Here is a 16086-nt window from a genome sequence, read left to right as displayed (position 1 = left end):
TGTGCTATATATAAATCCCCGTTTGTGTTGCTATTTAAGACTTTAAAACAAAGATGAACTCCTTCTTGCTCGGTTATTATTAATTCATCACGTAAACAGCAACGGAAACCAACAATCATCCAAATTAACACCAAAATGGACGTAAACTAACTTAATTCAGTGAATTTAAGTGCAGTTTTAAAGGATACATTACCTCAGAGATTAACGTTACCTCAGAAAACCGCTTTTCGACCGTTATGACCGTTCGTCCTTTAAACAAGTGACGCACTTGTAATCAAATTTACCACTAAAACGGGTGTTAATTAATTTAATTCCTATTAATTAATTCACAACCATTTTGACGAATTTTAATAGAAAATTCAGAAATTAACCAAGAAATTTAAAATCTTACCTGATTGAGTAGAGTCTGGGCGGTACCAGTCGAAGCCTGAATGACCGCTCATTAACGATGCAGAGTTCCAGCAGTTCGCGTTCTCATTGGCTAGAATTAATCACGTGCTGAAGAGCTGACGCGCCATTTAATGTATTATATCATTAAATATTTATTTTTCCTTTTAGAAATATTTAATAAATGATTATGTCACTAATCAATACCAGCAATAACAATGAATAAATTAACAAATCAATGATCTGATTATTCACATGATTTAATTGTCTCAAATAAATTAATTTCATTTAATGATAGCCTACAATGTATTTATTTACAAATATAAATACATTATTACAACAAACTCTCTCTCTCTCTCTCTCTCTCTCAGTTTTTGTAATTTTGTTGGATTTTTGAACTACTTCAAAATATTAATAATTTTAACAAAATAAGAGGGATCATGGAAATTACATGTTATATAGCTGTTTATATATACTCCACAAGACAAAATAATAATTGAATTCATAAAAATGACTCCATTCAAAAGTTTACATACTCTTGAATCTTAATTCTGTGTGTTTTTTTTCCTGGATAATCCACAACTGTTTTTTATGTTTTGTGATAGTTTTTTTATGAGTCCTTTGTTTGTCCTGAGCAGTTTAGCTGCCTGCTGGTCTTCAGAAAAATCCTCCAGCTCCTGCACATTATTTGGTTTTCCAGCAGCATCTGCATATTTGAACACTTTTCAGAAGTAAATGTAAGATTTTAAATCCATCTTTTCAACTAAACAACTGAACTCATACATACAGTAACTTTTATAACAGATGGAAACATTCACTGATTCTCAAGAAAGCAACACAATGCATTAAGAGCCAGGGGGTGTAAACTTTTTGAAGTGGATGATCAGGGTAAATTTCACTAATATTGTCTTCTGCGAGACATGTAAATATTTCTGTAGTCTGAAGTGCAATACTAAATGGAAAAACAAAATCTGTAAATAAAATATACTTAATATAATTTACACATCATCATTCTGTTCAAAAGTTTATACCCCCTTCCTCTTAATGCATTGTGTTGCCTTCTTAAACATCAGTAAATGTTTTCACCTTTTGTAATAGTTATGTATGAGTTCATCTGTTGTTCTCAGTGTGAAAAGATGGACCTCAAAATCATACAGTCAGTTTTGGAAAGTGTTCAAAAAAGCAGAAGTTGCTGGAAAAACCAAATAATGTGCAGGAGCTGGAGGATTTTTCTGAAGAACAGCAGCAGATGAACTGCTCAGGACAAACAAGAGACTCATGAACAACTATCACAAAAGATAAAAACAGTCGTGGATCATCCAGGAATCGAAACACAGTATTCAGGTTGAAGGGTATGTAAACTTTTGAACGGGGTCATTTATATAATTTCAGTTATTATTTTGTCTTGCGGAGTATATATAAACATCTGTCATGTTAAATAGTTTATTCAGGACAGTACTAAATAAAAAATAACATACAGATTTCATAATCCCTCATATTTTGTTAAAATGATTAACATTTAGTATGTTCTGCAAGGGGTATGTAGATATAAAAATAATTTAAAAAACAAAAATTTTGATTAGAATCCAATCATAAAACATTTTTTAAAAGTTTAGTTTTAGCTGTCCTTTGCTGTTAACAAGATGGACTGCCCACAGTGGGCTGCCCACAGAAAATCCCCACTGGGCCCCAATTGAGCAAACTGGTATGGGCCCTGCATGGGCTATTCCACAGGGGGCCCACAGCGGGTTTAGTGTGGGCAAGCCCACTGCGGGTTCGAGGTTTGACGTTGGATGTTAGACAGATATTCAGTCGTGAAAATCTTCAATACATTCTTAGTAAATGAGTGCAATTGTATACAAAATGTCTGATCTGAAAAGCATCAGAATGTAGAACTGAACACACATCACAGTTTATTAGTTTTAATCCTCATCGATATGTTGAAAAACATAAATGCTCCAGCAGCAGATAGAGACCGTCTACAAAACACATGTGAAAGACTAAAACCATTAATGTTTCCCATCGGAATGATTCTTTTTATTTAACAGAACAAGAGCAATTTGTGCACCAATGTCTTTCAAAGATATAAAGACAAACACTTATAACGCTCACTTGCATTTAAATAAGAAATACTGTAAACAAGATGTTTACAATTTAAAGTTTTATTTTATTTTATTTTGTTTTCCTTCTACATCAATGGTTCACACTCCACGCCAGTAGGTGGCGGAAATGCACCTAAAGCTGTTTTGCCAACCGCCATTAACTCCAAAGAAGAAGAAGAAGAAGAAGAAGAAGAAGAAGAGGAAGATAAAAAAGAAACAGGAAGAAGCAGCAGGCGTCATTATCGTCTTCTGTGTTCGTCTGTTTTCTGTCAGATTTAGAAAGTGTTATTTTAAGATTCTTCTTCCGTAGCATGAATTAGTAAATGAAATATATCGTTCAGACACGATCAGTTTAATCAATCAGTTGATCTGTGTTTGTTCAGGTCATAATTTTCGCGGTCACTCATGAGGGTGTGTTTCAGAAATAACTGTTATTATAACTGTTATTAATAATACACATCGAAATCGGTTTTGACTGGAATCCACAACAACATGAAGAAGATTTTCAGACCTGCTCTGTTTGTGTTACTAATGTGTGGTAAGTGTGTGATTTCTGATTATTCAACAACACTTTCACTTTCACTTTTACAAAAACCGTTATAAAGTTGGTTCGACGTTTAATGACAGATATTCATCCGCGAAAAACTAAAATACATTCTTAGAAATGAGTACAATTGTATACAAAATGTCTGATCTGAATGTAGAACTGAACACACATCGGTGCGGTAAAGTTGGTTTTATGTTGGACATTAGTTAGACATTCGATCTTTACTTAAGCATTAATTTTTATGTAATCGAATAATAGTCATGGATCATGCTGTATCTCGTTCAGATCACGTTTAAAAGCACAACATCAAAATGAATACTAAGATTATTAGACGATGTAACTGTTTAATGCATCTGAAGTGAAAAAGTCCTCACAACGATCTTCACTTGCTCACGTCAAGTTAGGGAGCGTCTCAAAAGTGCAAACTCCACTTATAACCTTGGTTACATATGTGCATTTTCCATAAAAAAAACATTAATGCCGTGATCCTATTACATGTGTAGTTTATGTTAGCAAATTGACTACGTGCAGAAAAGGATGATTGGTAGATTTTAAATTATTAATGTATCTGTTATGAATATGTAGCCTGAGAAAACTGCGTTGTGGTTGTTTTAAATGGCTCAAATCACCTACAATGTATTTAAACATACATGCAGCATTATATATATATATACACACACACACACACACACACACACACACATATTATACATTGTTGAAATTTTAAATCCTATTTAACTTCCCAATTATGTCACACCAGTTGTAAAATCTTCACACAATCTTGACACACATCATACATGACTTGGATTTTGGAAAAATGATTTTGTGTATTTTTGGTGAATTTTTCAAATATTGAAATCTATATAACTTCCTGGTCATGTGACCCGATGATGTCACACCAGTTGTAAAATCTTCACACAATCTTGACACACATCTTACACCACTTGGAATTTGGAAAAATGATTTTGTGTATTTTTAATACATTTTTCAATATTCAAATCTATTTAACTTCCTGGTCATGTGACCCGATGATGTCACACCAGTTGTAATATCTTCACACAATCTTGACACACATCTTACACCACTTGGAATTTGGAAAAATGATTTTGTTTATTTTTAATGAATTTTTCAAATATTAAAATCTATATAACTTCCTGGTCATGTGACCCAATGATGTCACACCAGTTGTAATATCTTCACACAATCTTGACACACATCTTACACCACTTGGAATTTGGAAATATGATTTTGTGTATTTTTGGTGAATTTTTCAAATATTGAAATCTATATAACTTTCTGGTCATGTGACCTGATGATGTCACACCAGTTGCAAACCAGATGTCACACTGCATGTATTTGAAAAAAAATACAGAAAAAAACAGTAATACTACAAAATATCATTATAATACAAAATAATAGTTTTTATTTCAGTATACTTTAAAATATCTTAAGTAGTCTTAAATAAGAGTTTAAATATCTTAATTAGTCTTGAGTATCACATAATCCTTCAGAAATCATTCTAATATGCTGATCTATTATAAGATGTTGGAAGCAGTTGTGCTGCCAAATATTTTTTGGAACCTGTGATTATTTTTCCAGAATTATTTTATGAATAAGTTAAAAAGAACAGCATTTATTGAAAATATTATTTTTTTCTAACAATGTAAATCTATGCTATCACTTTTAATTAATTTCACATCCTTTGTGAAAAAAGTATTAATTTATTTAAAAAAAAGAAAGAAAGAAAGAAAGAAAGAATAAACATTTACTGACTCCAAACTTTTGAACAGTATTGTAAAGTCAAGTGTTAGTCAAATAATCCTGAGAAACAGTCTCACAGGTTCCAAAAAAATATTAAGCAGCACAACTGTTTCACACTGATAATAAATCAGCATATTACAATGATTTCTGATGATCATGTGACACTGGAGACTGGAGTAATGATACTGAAAATTTAGCTTTGCATCACAGGAATATATTATATTTTAAAGTATATTAAAATAAAAACCTTTATTTTATATTGTAATAACATTTTGCGATATTTCTGTTTGTTTCTGTATTTTTAATCAAATAAATGCAGCCTTGATGAGCATTTAAAAACCATTAAAAATCGTATTGATCCCAAATGTTTGAGCGGCAGTGTATGTCTGCACAGCAATATTAACAATCCAGGGTCTTTCAGTCCAGATGAAGTGTCAAGTTCTTCTTTTTTTTTTTTTTTTTTTTTTTTTGCTTTTAAGTTTGTAGTGAACAGAACAGATTCACTCAAAAAAAGTGTTTCGTTCTAAGTTTAAACTCTATGTAATTCAATTACATACAATTTTTCCATCCATTTAAATTATATAGATTTAATATAATCATATTAATAAACTTAATGTGATTCAGATACATCAGTCATACGTGAATGAAACAGGTAAAGTTGATGTAATATTTCCCAGTGTTAAACAAACCCTGCTCAGTGTTCATGTGTTTCCACACTACAGAGTGTTCAAGTAGCATTGACACAGTGTTGGAGTTAAGAAGAAGAATCACGAATGAATGAAAGAGAAACACAAGAACTGACTTCAGCCACAGTTGAAGAAGAAATCAACTGAAATAAAACAAGACATTAAATCTCCCAAGATCTGATTAAACAAACAGTTTTACCAGTTTCACTCATTGTTAACCAGATTGACTTTATTTCTGTCAGAGGTCTTGAGAAACTGTTATTGAGATTTAACAGGTTTTTTTTTTTTTTTTTTTTTTTTTTTCATTTGAAATCACCATCAAGGAGACCAGTGTTTCCTTTTGTTGGGCTTTTGAACCTTGACATGTTGGTGTTTGTAATGTGCTGGTTGCTTTAATTGTTTATTTATAGAAAGCACATTTAGTGAAGCCAAGAGAAAAAAAAGATAGATGAAATTAAATTTCTGAGTATATGGATGTTGTATTGCTTAAGCAGTATTTATAGTCTCACATCTAGCTGTATTGTAAATCAGATAATCTGAATAAATATAAGTCACTTTATGCACAAAATGTTTTCATCTGCAGCAACAGAAAGACCACAGACAGCAAGTATCAGCATATGAATCTCAACAATGGTGACATTCAACAGCTGCTGGGAGTCATGGGTGAGTTTTATAATCTGCTGTTACCCAGCATGCAGCTGTTGAATGTCACCATTGTTGAGATTCATATGCTGAGTCTTGATGTTTGTGTGTGTCTAAGTGATGCTGTAGATTTTAAGCTTTTGTGCATAAAATGGACATCCATAAAAATTCATACAGCTATTGAAAATTTCTTGAAACTCCATGAGATTGGTGAATTAGGCCACTGGATGATGATTAGTACACGGTCAATAAAAATTAACCAAGGAATGTCTAACCAGAATTTTTCTTGGCTTCTTTTTGCTGTAAAAAAAGCACTCCAGAAACACAATTACAGCAGCCAAAAAAAAAAAATTCAAGGGTCAAGAGCCCAACTGAAGTAAACCCTGATCGCCATGACGGTGAGGTCAAATAAAACGTTTTTTTTTTTTTTTTTTTTTTTTTTTTTTTTTTTGTAAATAAAACATCTAAACCTCTGTTTACACGTTCTTAAATAATATTTGTGGATATACGACAGAAATCCAGTCAAACTGTAATGTTGTTTGTGGAGCTGTTTAATCAGAGATTTAATGTCTTTATTTAAGTTCATTTTATCTTTGGCTGTGTCTGATTCTTGTGTTTCTCTTTCCTTCTGTGATTCTGCTTGTAAACAGCAGGTGTTGATCATTATTGGTCAATCATGACATAATGATCTCCTTAACTCCAACACTGTGTCAATGCTACTTGAACACTCTGTAGTGTGGAAACACATGAACACTGAGAAGGGTTTGTTTAACACTGGGAACTATTACATAACTTTACCTGTTTCATTCACATATGAATCACATTAAGTTTATTGATTTGTTTATATTAAAACTATGTAATCTAAATGCATGGAAAATTTGTATGTAATTAAATTACATAAAGTTTAAGTTAAGCTGCAACATTTGATAAAATAAAGAATATCATTGAAATGTCATTGTATGAGCAATTCCAAAATAAATAAAGATGTTTCAGAACAGCTGGAATATCATTCTTACGGCTTATAGGAGAGCACTTATCTGCAGAAAATATATGAATCTACTTATGTAGCTTTAACTTATCAATGTCACTTTTCTCATGTTGTTAGTTATCAGATATTTGCGAGGTAATGACCAAACTTTCTTCAAAACGATTCTAGTTGAAGATTACATAAGGCACAGAAACAGACTCCTCCAGACTCCTAATTTTCTCATTGTTTTTTTGATTTAGATGATGACAGACACTGTTTACCTTTATAAATATTACATAGATCCAATGAGTGACAGAGATTGGAGGGGAAAAAAGATCTCTTAAAAGCATGTGCAAAAACTGCATGTGGCACTGCATCAGCAACAATCACAAACTCTTTTGGATTAACAGGAATTCCATGCTTATCTAAGAATAGCTAATCTCATTCTTTCAAAATTATCCATTTTGAAAGACTGAGATGCAAAAATACCATAAAAAAAAGAAAACAAAAAAAAGAAAAGAGATTTGTGTTTATACAGTACATTCTTTTTATTCCAGATTAGATATGAGGTGTAAAATTGTTTTTAAAAATGAGGTTCCAAGCTAATAACATTTGCATATGCAAAAATATCAAATATGATATGGATTTTCATCATGCTTTAATTACACATTAATAAAAAACTTAAACCACCTAGTTTGAAAAAAAAATAAATAATAATAATAACATTAGGGATCACATTCCATATAGATGACAGCTCATTCATACAGTTCTTTATCCAATTTATTATTATTTATTATTATTATAAAGGCATAATGTGTGTCAAGATTGTGTGAAGAAAATATCATCGGGTCACATGACCAGGAACTTATATAGATTTAAATATATACATAAAAAAAAAAAAAATTAAATACACAAAATCATATTTCCAAATTCCAAGTGGTGTAAGATGTGTGTCAAGATTGTGTGAAGATATTACAACTGGTGTGACATCATCAGGTCACATGACCAGGAAGTTATATAGATTTCAATATTTGAAAAATTCATTAAAAATTCACAAAATCATATTTCCAAATTCCAAGTGGTGTAAGATGTGTGTCAAGATTGTGTGAAGATTTTACAACTGGTGTGACATCATCGGGTCACATGACCAGGAAGTTATATAGATTTCAATATATGAAAAACATAAAAATAAAAAATCATATTTCCAAATTCCAAAAATGTCACAAAATCATATTTCCAAATTCCAAGTGGTGTAAGATGTGTGTCAAGATTGTGTGAAGATATTACAACTGGTGTGACATCATCGGGTCACATGACCAGGAACTTATATAGATTTAAATATATACATAAAAAAATCCATACATAAAAAAAACATTTTAAAATACACAAAATCATATTTCCAAATTCCAAGTGGTGTAAGATGTGTGTCAAGATTGTGTGAAGATATTACAACTGGTGTGACATCATCAGGTCACATGACCAGGAAGTTATATAGATTTCAATATTTGAAAAATTCATTAAAAACAAAACAAAATCATATTTCCAAATTCCAAGTGGTGTAAGATGTGTGTCAAGATTGTGTGAAGATATTACAACTGGTGTGACATCATCGGGTCACATGACCAGGAAGTTATATAGATTGTAATATTTGAAAAATTCATTAAAAATACACAAAATCATATTTCCAAATTCCAAGTGGTGTAAGATGTGTGTCAAGATTGTGTGAAGATATTACAACTGGTGTGACATCATCAGGTCACATGACCAGGAAGTTATATAGATTTCAATATTTGAAAAATTCATTAAAAATCACAAAATCATATTTCCAAATTCCAAAAGATGTGTGTCAAGATTGTGTGAAGATATTAAACTGGTGTGACATCATCACAAAATGACCATATTTCCATTTTAAAATACACAAAATCATATTTCCAAATTCCAAGTGGTGTAAGATGTGTGTCAAGATTGTGTGAAGATATTACAACTGGTGTGACATCATCAGGTCACATGACCAGGAAGTTATATAGATTTAAATATATACATAAAAAAAAAACATTTTAAAATACACAAAATCATATTTCCAAATTCCAAGTGGTGTAAGATGTGTGTCAAGATTGTGTGAAGATATTACAACTGGTGTGACATCATCGGGTCACATGACCAGGAACTTATATAGATTTTAATATTTGAAAAATTTAAAAATCACAAAATCATACAAATTCCAAGTGGTGTAAGATGTGTGTCAAGATTGTGTGAAGATTTACAAAAATCACATGACCAGGAAGTTATATAGATTTTAATATTTGAAAAATCATAAAATTTCCAAAAAATTCCAAATTGGTGTAAGATGTGTGTCAAGATTGTGTGAAGATATTACAACTGGTGTGACATCATTGGGTCACATGACCAGATTTCAATATTTGAAAAATTCATTAAAAATTCACAAAATCATATTTCCAAATTCCAAGTGGTGTAAGATTTCAAGATTGTGTGAAGATATTACAACTGGTGTGACATCATCAGGTCACATGACCAGGAAGTTATATAGATTTTTAATATTTGAAAAATTCATTAAAAATTCACAAAATCATATTTCCAAATTCCAAGTGGTGTAAGATGTGTGTCAAGATTGTGTGAAGATATTACAACTGGTGTGACATCATCAGGTCACATGACCAGGAAGTTATATAGATTTTAATATTTGAAAAATTCATTAAAAATTCACAAAATCATATTTCCAAATTCCAAGTGGTGTAAGATGTGTGTCAAGATTGTGTGAAGATATTACAACTGGTGTGACATCATTGGGTCACATGACCAGGAAGTTATATAGATTTGAATATTGAAAAATTCATTAAAAATTCACAAAATCATATTTCCAAATTCCAAGTGGTGTAAGATGTGTGTCAAGATTGTGTGAATATTTTAAAGCTGGTGTGACATCATTGGGTCACATGACCAGGAAGTTATATAGATTTTAATATTTGAAAAATTCATTAAAAATAAACAAAATCATTTTTCCAAATTCCAAGTGGTGTAAGATGTGTGTCAAGATTGTGTGAATATTTTAAAGCTGGTGTGACATCATTTGGTCCCATGACCAGGAAGTTGGATAGATTTGTAGATTTCAATAAATCAATAAAAATACACAAAATGACTTTTCCAAAATCCAAGTTGCGTATAATGTGTTAGAAGTGTTACTGAATGTAGTACAGGTGTCATAACAACACCCGTTTCTATCATTTAAAGGAAAATGTTGGAGTACTATGTAATAACAATGTAACAATTCATATTCAAAATCACATTCACAGCTTACAATTATGTATTAATGCATTTCCATGTAATTCACACCTTTACATTTTATTAGTTTGATACTTTGGATGTTTTGGAATCTTGGAATGCATACCTTTTTTATTATTTCATGCACTTTTGAGACAGTCCCTTAATTTGCTGTGTGAATGTCTAACGAATGTCCAAAATAAAACCAACTTTACCGCACTTGTTATGAATATGTAGCCTAAGAAAACTGCGTTGTGGTTGTTTTATCTAAATGGCTCAGATCACCTACAGTGTATTTAAACATACATGCAGCATTAAATTTATTTAGATGTGTATATATATATATATATATATATATATATATATATATATACATCTATTATACATTGTTGAAATTTTAAATCCTATTTAACTCCCCGATGATGTTACACCTGCTGTAATATCTTCACACAATCCTGACACACATCACACACAGCTGGGATTTTGGAAATATGATTTTGTGTATTTTTAATGAATTTTTCAAATATTCAAATCTATTTAACTTCCTGGTCATGTGACCTAATGATGATGTCTTTGTTTGTGGAATTATGTCTTTGGCTATTTTATATTATTATTATTATTATTTTTTTGCAATCATTTCTGTATATATATATATATATATATATATACATATATATAAACATTTATACATACATACATACATAAATATATATACATGTATATGTATATATACATACGTGTGTGTGTGTGTGTGTGTGTGTGTGTGTGTATATATATATATACACACACACACACACACACACACACACATATGTATGTTCTATACATACAGTGGTGGCCAAAATTATTAGAACACTCGTATTTCCACTAGCTAAAAAATAAATATTATATTATAAATATAGGCACATAATATAGCAATGTAAATAGTTTTGTATGAAAAAAAGTTTGTAAATATGAACCAGACTTGTGTAACAATATCAGGTCACGTGGCCAAACAGTAAAAAAGTGTTCAATAATTCACATAATAGTCTAAAAACAACAAATGTGTTTTAAAAATAAAATAATATAAATGTATAATGTGTGAAAGATGTTTATGAATATAATACAGTTGGTGCTGCAACATGAGTTTACATGAACAGGAAGTTATATAGATTTCCAAACTCCAGTTTCTGTATGGTGTACACTGCCACTCAAAAGTTTGGGATCAGTAAAACTTGTCATGTTTTTTTAAAGGAGTTTCTTATGCTCATCAAAAATACAGAAAATACAGTATTATTGCAAAATGTTATTGTAATACAAAAGTCTTAAGTAGTCTTAAATAAGAGATTAAATATCTTTAATAGTCTTGAGTATCACATACTCCTTCAGAAATCATTCTAATATGCTGATCTATTATAAAATGTTGGAAACAGCTGTGCTGCCAAATATTTTTATGGAACTTGTGATTCTTTCTTCAGGATTCTTTTATTAATAACAAGTTAAAAAGAACATGTATTACAAATATAAATATTTTCTAACAATGTAAGTCTATGCTATCACTTTTTATTAATTTAACACATCCTTTGTGAATAAACTATTAATTTCTTTTTTTAAAAAAAAAGGAAAGAAAAAGAAATAAAGAATAAAAATGTACTGACCCCAAACTTTTGAACAGTAGTGTAAAGTGAAGTGTTAGTCAAAGAATCCTGAGAAAAAATATTAAGCAGCACAACTGTTCAACATTGATAATAAATCAGCATATAACAATGATTTGTGAAGGATCATGTGACACTGAAGACCGGAGTAATGATAATGAAAATTTAGCTTTGCATCACAGGAATAAATGATATTTTAAAGTATATTAAAATAAAAAACATTATTTTATATTGTAGTAACATTTCACAATATTGCTGTTTGTTTCTGTATTTTTAATCAAGTAAATGCAGCCATGATGAGCATTTAAAAACCTTTAAAAATCTTATTGATCCCAAATGTTTGAGCAGCAGTGTATGTCTGCACAGCAATATTAACAATCCAGGGTCTTTCAGTCCAGATGAAGTGTCAAGTCCTTCAACAAAGCCCCTGTTTTTTTGGGGTTTTTTTTTTTTTTTTGGTTTTGTTTTGTTTTGTTTTTTGCTTTGTAGAAGTTTGTAGAAAACACAATAGATTCACTCAAAAAAAAAAAGTTTTGTTCTAAGTTTAAACTTTATGTAATTCAATTACATACAATTTTTCCATCCATTTAAATTACATAGATTTAATATAATCAAATCAAGTAAACTTAATGTGATTCAAATGCATCAGTCTTACGTAAATGAATCAGGTAAAGTTGATGTAATATTTCCCAGTGTTAAACAAACCCTGCTCAGTGTTCATGTGTTTCCACACTACAGAGTGTTCAAGTAGCATTGACACAGTGTTGGAGTTAAGGAGATCATTATGTCATGATTGACCAATAATGATCAACACCTGCTGTTTACAAGCAGAATCACAGAAGGAAAGAGAAACACAAGAACTGACTTCAGCCAAGAAATCAGCTGAAATAAAACAAGACATTAAATCTCTCAAGATCTGATTAAACAAACAGCTTTACCAGCTTCATTACTAACCGGATTGACTTTATTTCTGTCAGAAATAAAGCTTTTATTGAGAATTGACAGGTTGTTTTGTTTCATTTGAAATCACCACCAAGGAGACCAGTGTTTCCTTTTGCTGGGCTCTTGACCCTTGATATGCTGGTTACCAGTGTTGGGGAGTAACTAGTTATATGTAACGGAATTACGTAATTTAATTACAAAATAAATGTAATTGTAATTAGTTACAGTTACTGAGAAAAAATATGTAATTAAATTACAGTTACTTTTAAAAAATGCCAGTGATTACAAAGGGGATTACATCTGAATTTTTTCACACACCCACACTTACAGATTTAATTGACTTCTTTTACATGGCATTGACTGCTCTAAAACGAGACACCAATTCTTCAGGAGTTTAGGACACAGAATAGGGCACATGCTTATTCCATAACTGTTTTATTTCTTATTTGGGTTTATGGATATACTTTATTTTTTTAAGATTGTTTTTTTCCAAGGCATTGTTAGATGCTAGTGTTTTCTGTCATAACTATGCAAACATTTGATTTCAAACCCAGTATCATAGTTATTAAACTATTTCTTGTTATGATGTTATTTATGTTATGATCTTGTGATGATGTTATTTATTTTATGATCTTGTTATGACATATAGCACAACTGCACTCACGGTGACCCGAGTTCGATTCCCGTCTCGAGGTCCTTTGTCGAACCCGCTCCGCTCTCTCCTCACAGCTCTTTCCTGTCATCTCTCTACTGTCCAATCACAATAAAAGGCATAAAAACCCAAAAATATAAGTTAAAAAAAAATGAAGTCTGAATTTGTGGTGGCTGTGCTTTAAATTAAATTATTACACAGCTCAGACTCTTTTGGGGCAACTTAAGTCAGTGCTATATGCTTTATAGTTTTTCTTGGCAGAAGCTTTGCGTTTGGTTAGCTAATAAAATATTAAAGCTCAATTCAATATTATGTGGACAGTTACTTAATTCTGTCATCCTGGTATCGTGGACTTGCTGTAACGCAGCTGCTGCCATTTTTTTTTTTTTTTTTTTTTTGTACATTGTAATGGATTATAAGATAATTAACAAACTAGTACTACTACTTAATTATTTATGTGGTAAAATGTTGCATAAGAAAACTGGTATGACTGCACTGTATCCCTAAAATGTCTAGTTTGAACTTGCCGTTTGCAAGCAACTGATTTCTTCATGGAATCTCTGTGTTCAAATATTTCAACTCAGATCAGTGTTTCATGTCTAATTATTTTGACAGGAAACATCTAAATAATCCATCAAGCAGCTGTGTAATAAGTGAGATAATGTACATTCAGCCAGTTGTTATCGCAAAATAAAGATGTATATTATCCCTTACTTATAATCTTAATTCAAGTGATAAAGGATTTTAAAGTCTGACAGTAATCAGTGTTGAACACTACTGTAAGTTTAACTCTGCCTGTTTTAAATGTTTCAAAATAAAAATTTTTTAGAAATGTATAAAAGTCATCAAAAAGTAATTAAAAGTAATATGTTACACTACTTTAATAAAGTAATTGAAAAGTTCCACTACTTATTACATTTTAAATCAAGTAACTTGTAATCTGTAACCGATTACATTTCCAAAGTAACCTTCACAACACACTGCTGGTTACCTTAATTGTGTGTTTGTAGAAAATGCATTTAGGTAAGCTGGTAAAGCCTATTAATAAAAAATAATAAGTGAATTAAATAAATAAATGATAATAATGTGTGTGTGTGTATATATAAATAAATTGAAGTTGAATTTCTGAGAATATGAATGTTATATTTCTTCAACAGTATTGTGTAAGTCAGATAATCTGAGTAAACTACATGTCACTTTGTTGCCATTAAGTTTTCATTTACAACAACAGAAAGACCACAGACAACAAGAATCAGCATATGAATCTCAACAGTGGTGATAGTCAACAAAACGTTGAATGGTGCAATGCATGCTGGGTACCAGTTTAGTACAAGACTCTCCCATGTATCCCAGCATGCATTGCAGCTGAATTATCTGATTTTATTTTATTCTTATTTGTTCCTGTTTTTTTTTTTTTTTTTGTGTGTGACTTTTTAGCAGCTTGTTTTGTGATGTTCAGAGATTTATCTGAATATTTTGTTGATTGTCACCATTGTTGAGAATCATACACTGATTCTTGATGTCTGTGTGCATGTTGTACATTTGTGTTGTAGACAAACACTTTTTGCAAAAAATGTTTTTTTAAATCTTTTATGTTAGAGACAGCAACAATAGCACTTTAATAAGAAAATAATCATACAGCCACCATTTAGATTAAATGGCTATGCACACAGTTACTGTGTTTTTCAGACAATGTTAAATGTATTTTACAAACACACAGTCTAAACAACCAAAGAAGAAGAATAAAACTGAAGGGAACATGTCAAGGGTCAAGAGCCCAGCAAAAGGAAACACTGGTCTCCTTGATGGTGATTTCAAATGAAACAAAACAACCTCTGTTAATTCTCAATAAGAGCTTTATTTCTGACAGAAATTTAATATCTTGTTTTATTTCAGTTGATTTCTTCTTCAACTGTGGCTGAAGTCAGTTCTTGTGTTTCTCTTTCCTTCAGTTATTCTGCTTGTAAACAGCAGGTGTTGATCATTATTGGTCAATCATGACATAATGATCTCCTTAACTCCAACACTGTGTCAATGCTACTTGAACACTCTGTAGTGTGGAAACACATGAACACTGAGCAGGGTTTGTTTAACACTGGGAAATATTACGTCAACTTTACCTGTTTCATTTACGTAAGACTGATGCATTTGAATCACATTAAGTTTACTTGATTTGTTTAAATTAAAACTATGTAATCTAAATGCATGGAAAAGAGGGCTGAAATATTTTTTTGAGTGTATGTCAAATTTTAGTGTCATATAAGCTTATTTATTCAAATAAAAGATAACATGAGTCAAAAACAATGATGACAGCAACTATTTAATTTTTTTGTGGTAGTAAAAATTGGCCCAACTGGGCCAGTAGAAAAAAATCCTTGTTGATCCAGTGTTGAGCCCTGACATGCAGTGCAGTTCTGCATGTGTATGAGTCTGTTTACAAACAAAGATATCACTTATTGACATGTTTTTCTCCAAATTAACTTCATA

This window comes from Labeo rohita, unplaced genomic scaffold (genome assembly GCF_022985175.1).
Source record: "Labeo rohita strain BAU-BD-2019 unplaced genomic scaffold, IGBB_LRoh.1.0 scaffold_174, whole genome shotgun sequence".
Classification (NCBI taxonomy): Eukaryota; Metazoa; Chordata; class Actinopteri; order Cypriniformes; family Cyprinidae; genus Labeo; species Labeo rohita.
Note: the sequence above shows the minus strand (reverse complement) of the source record.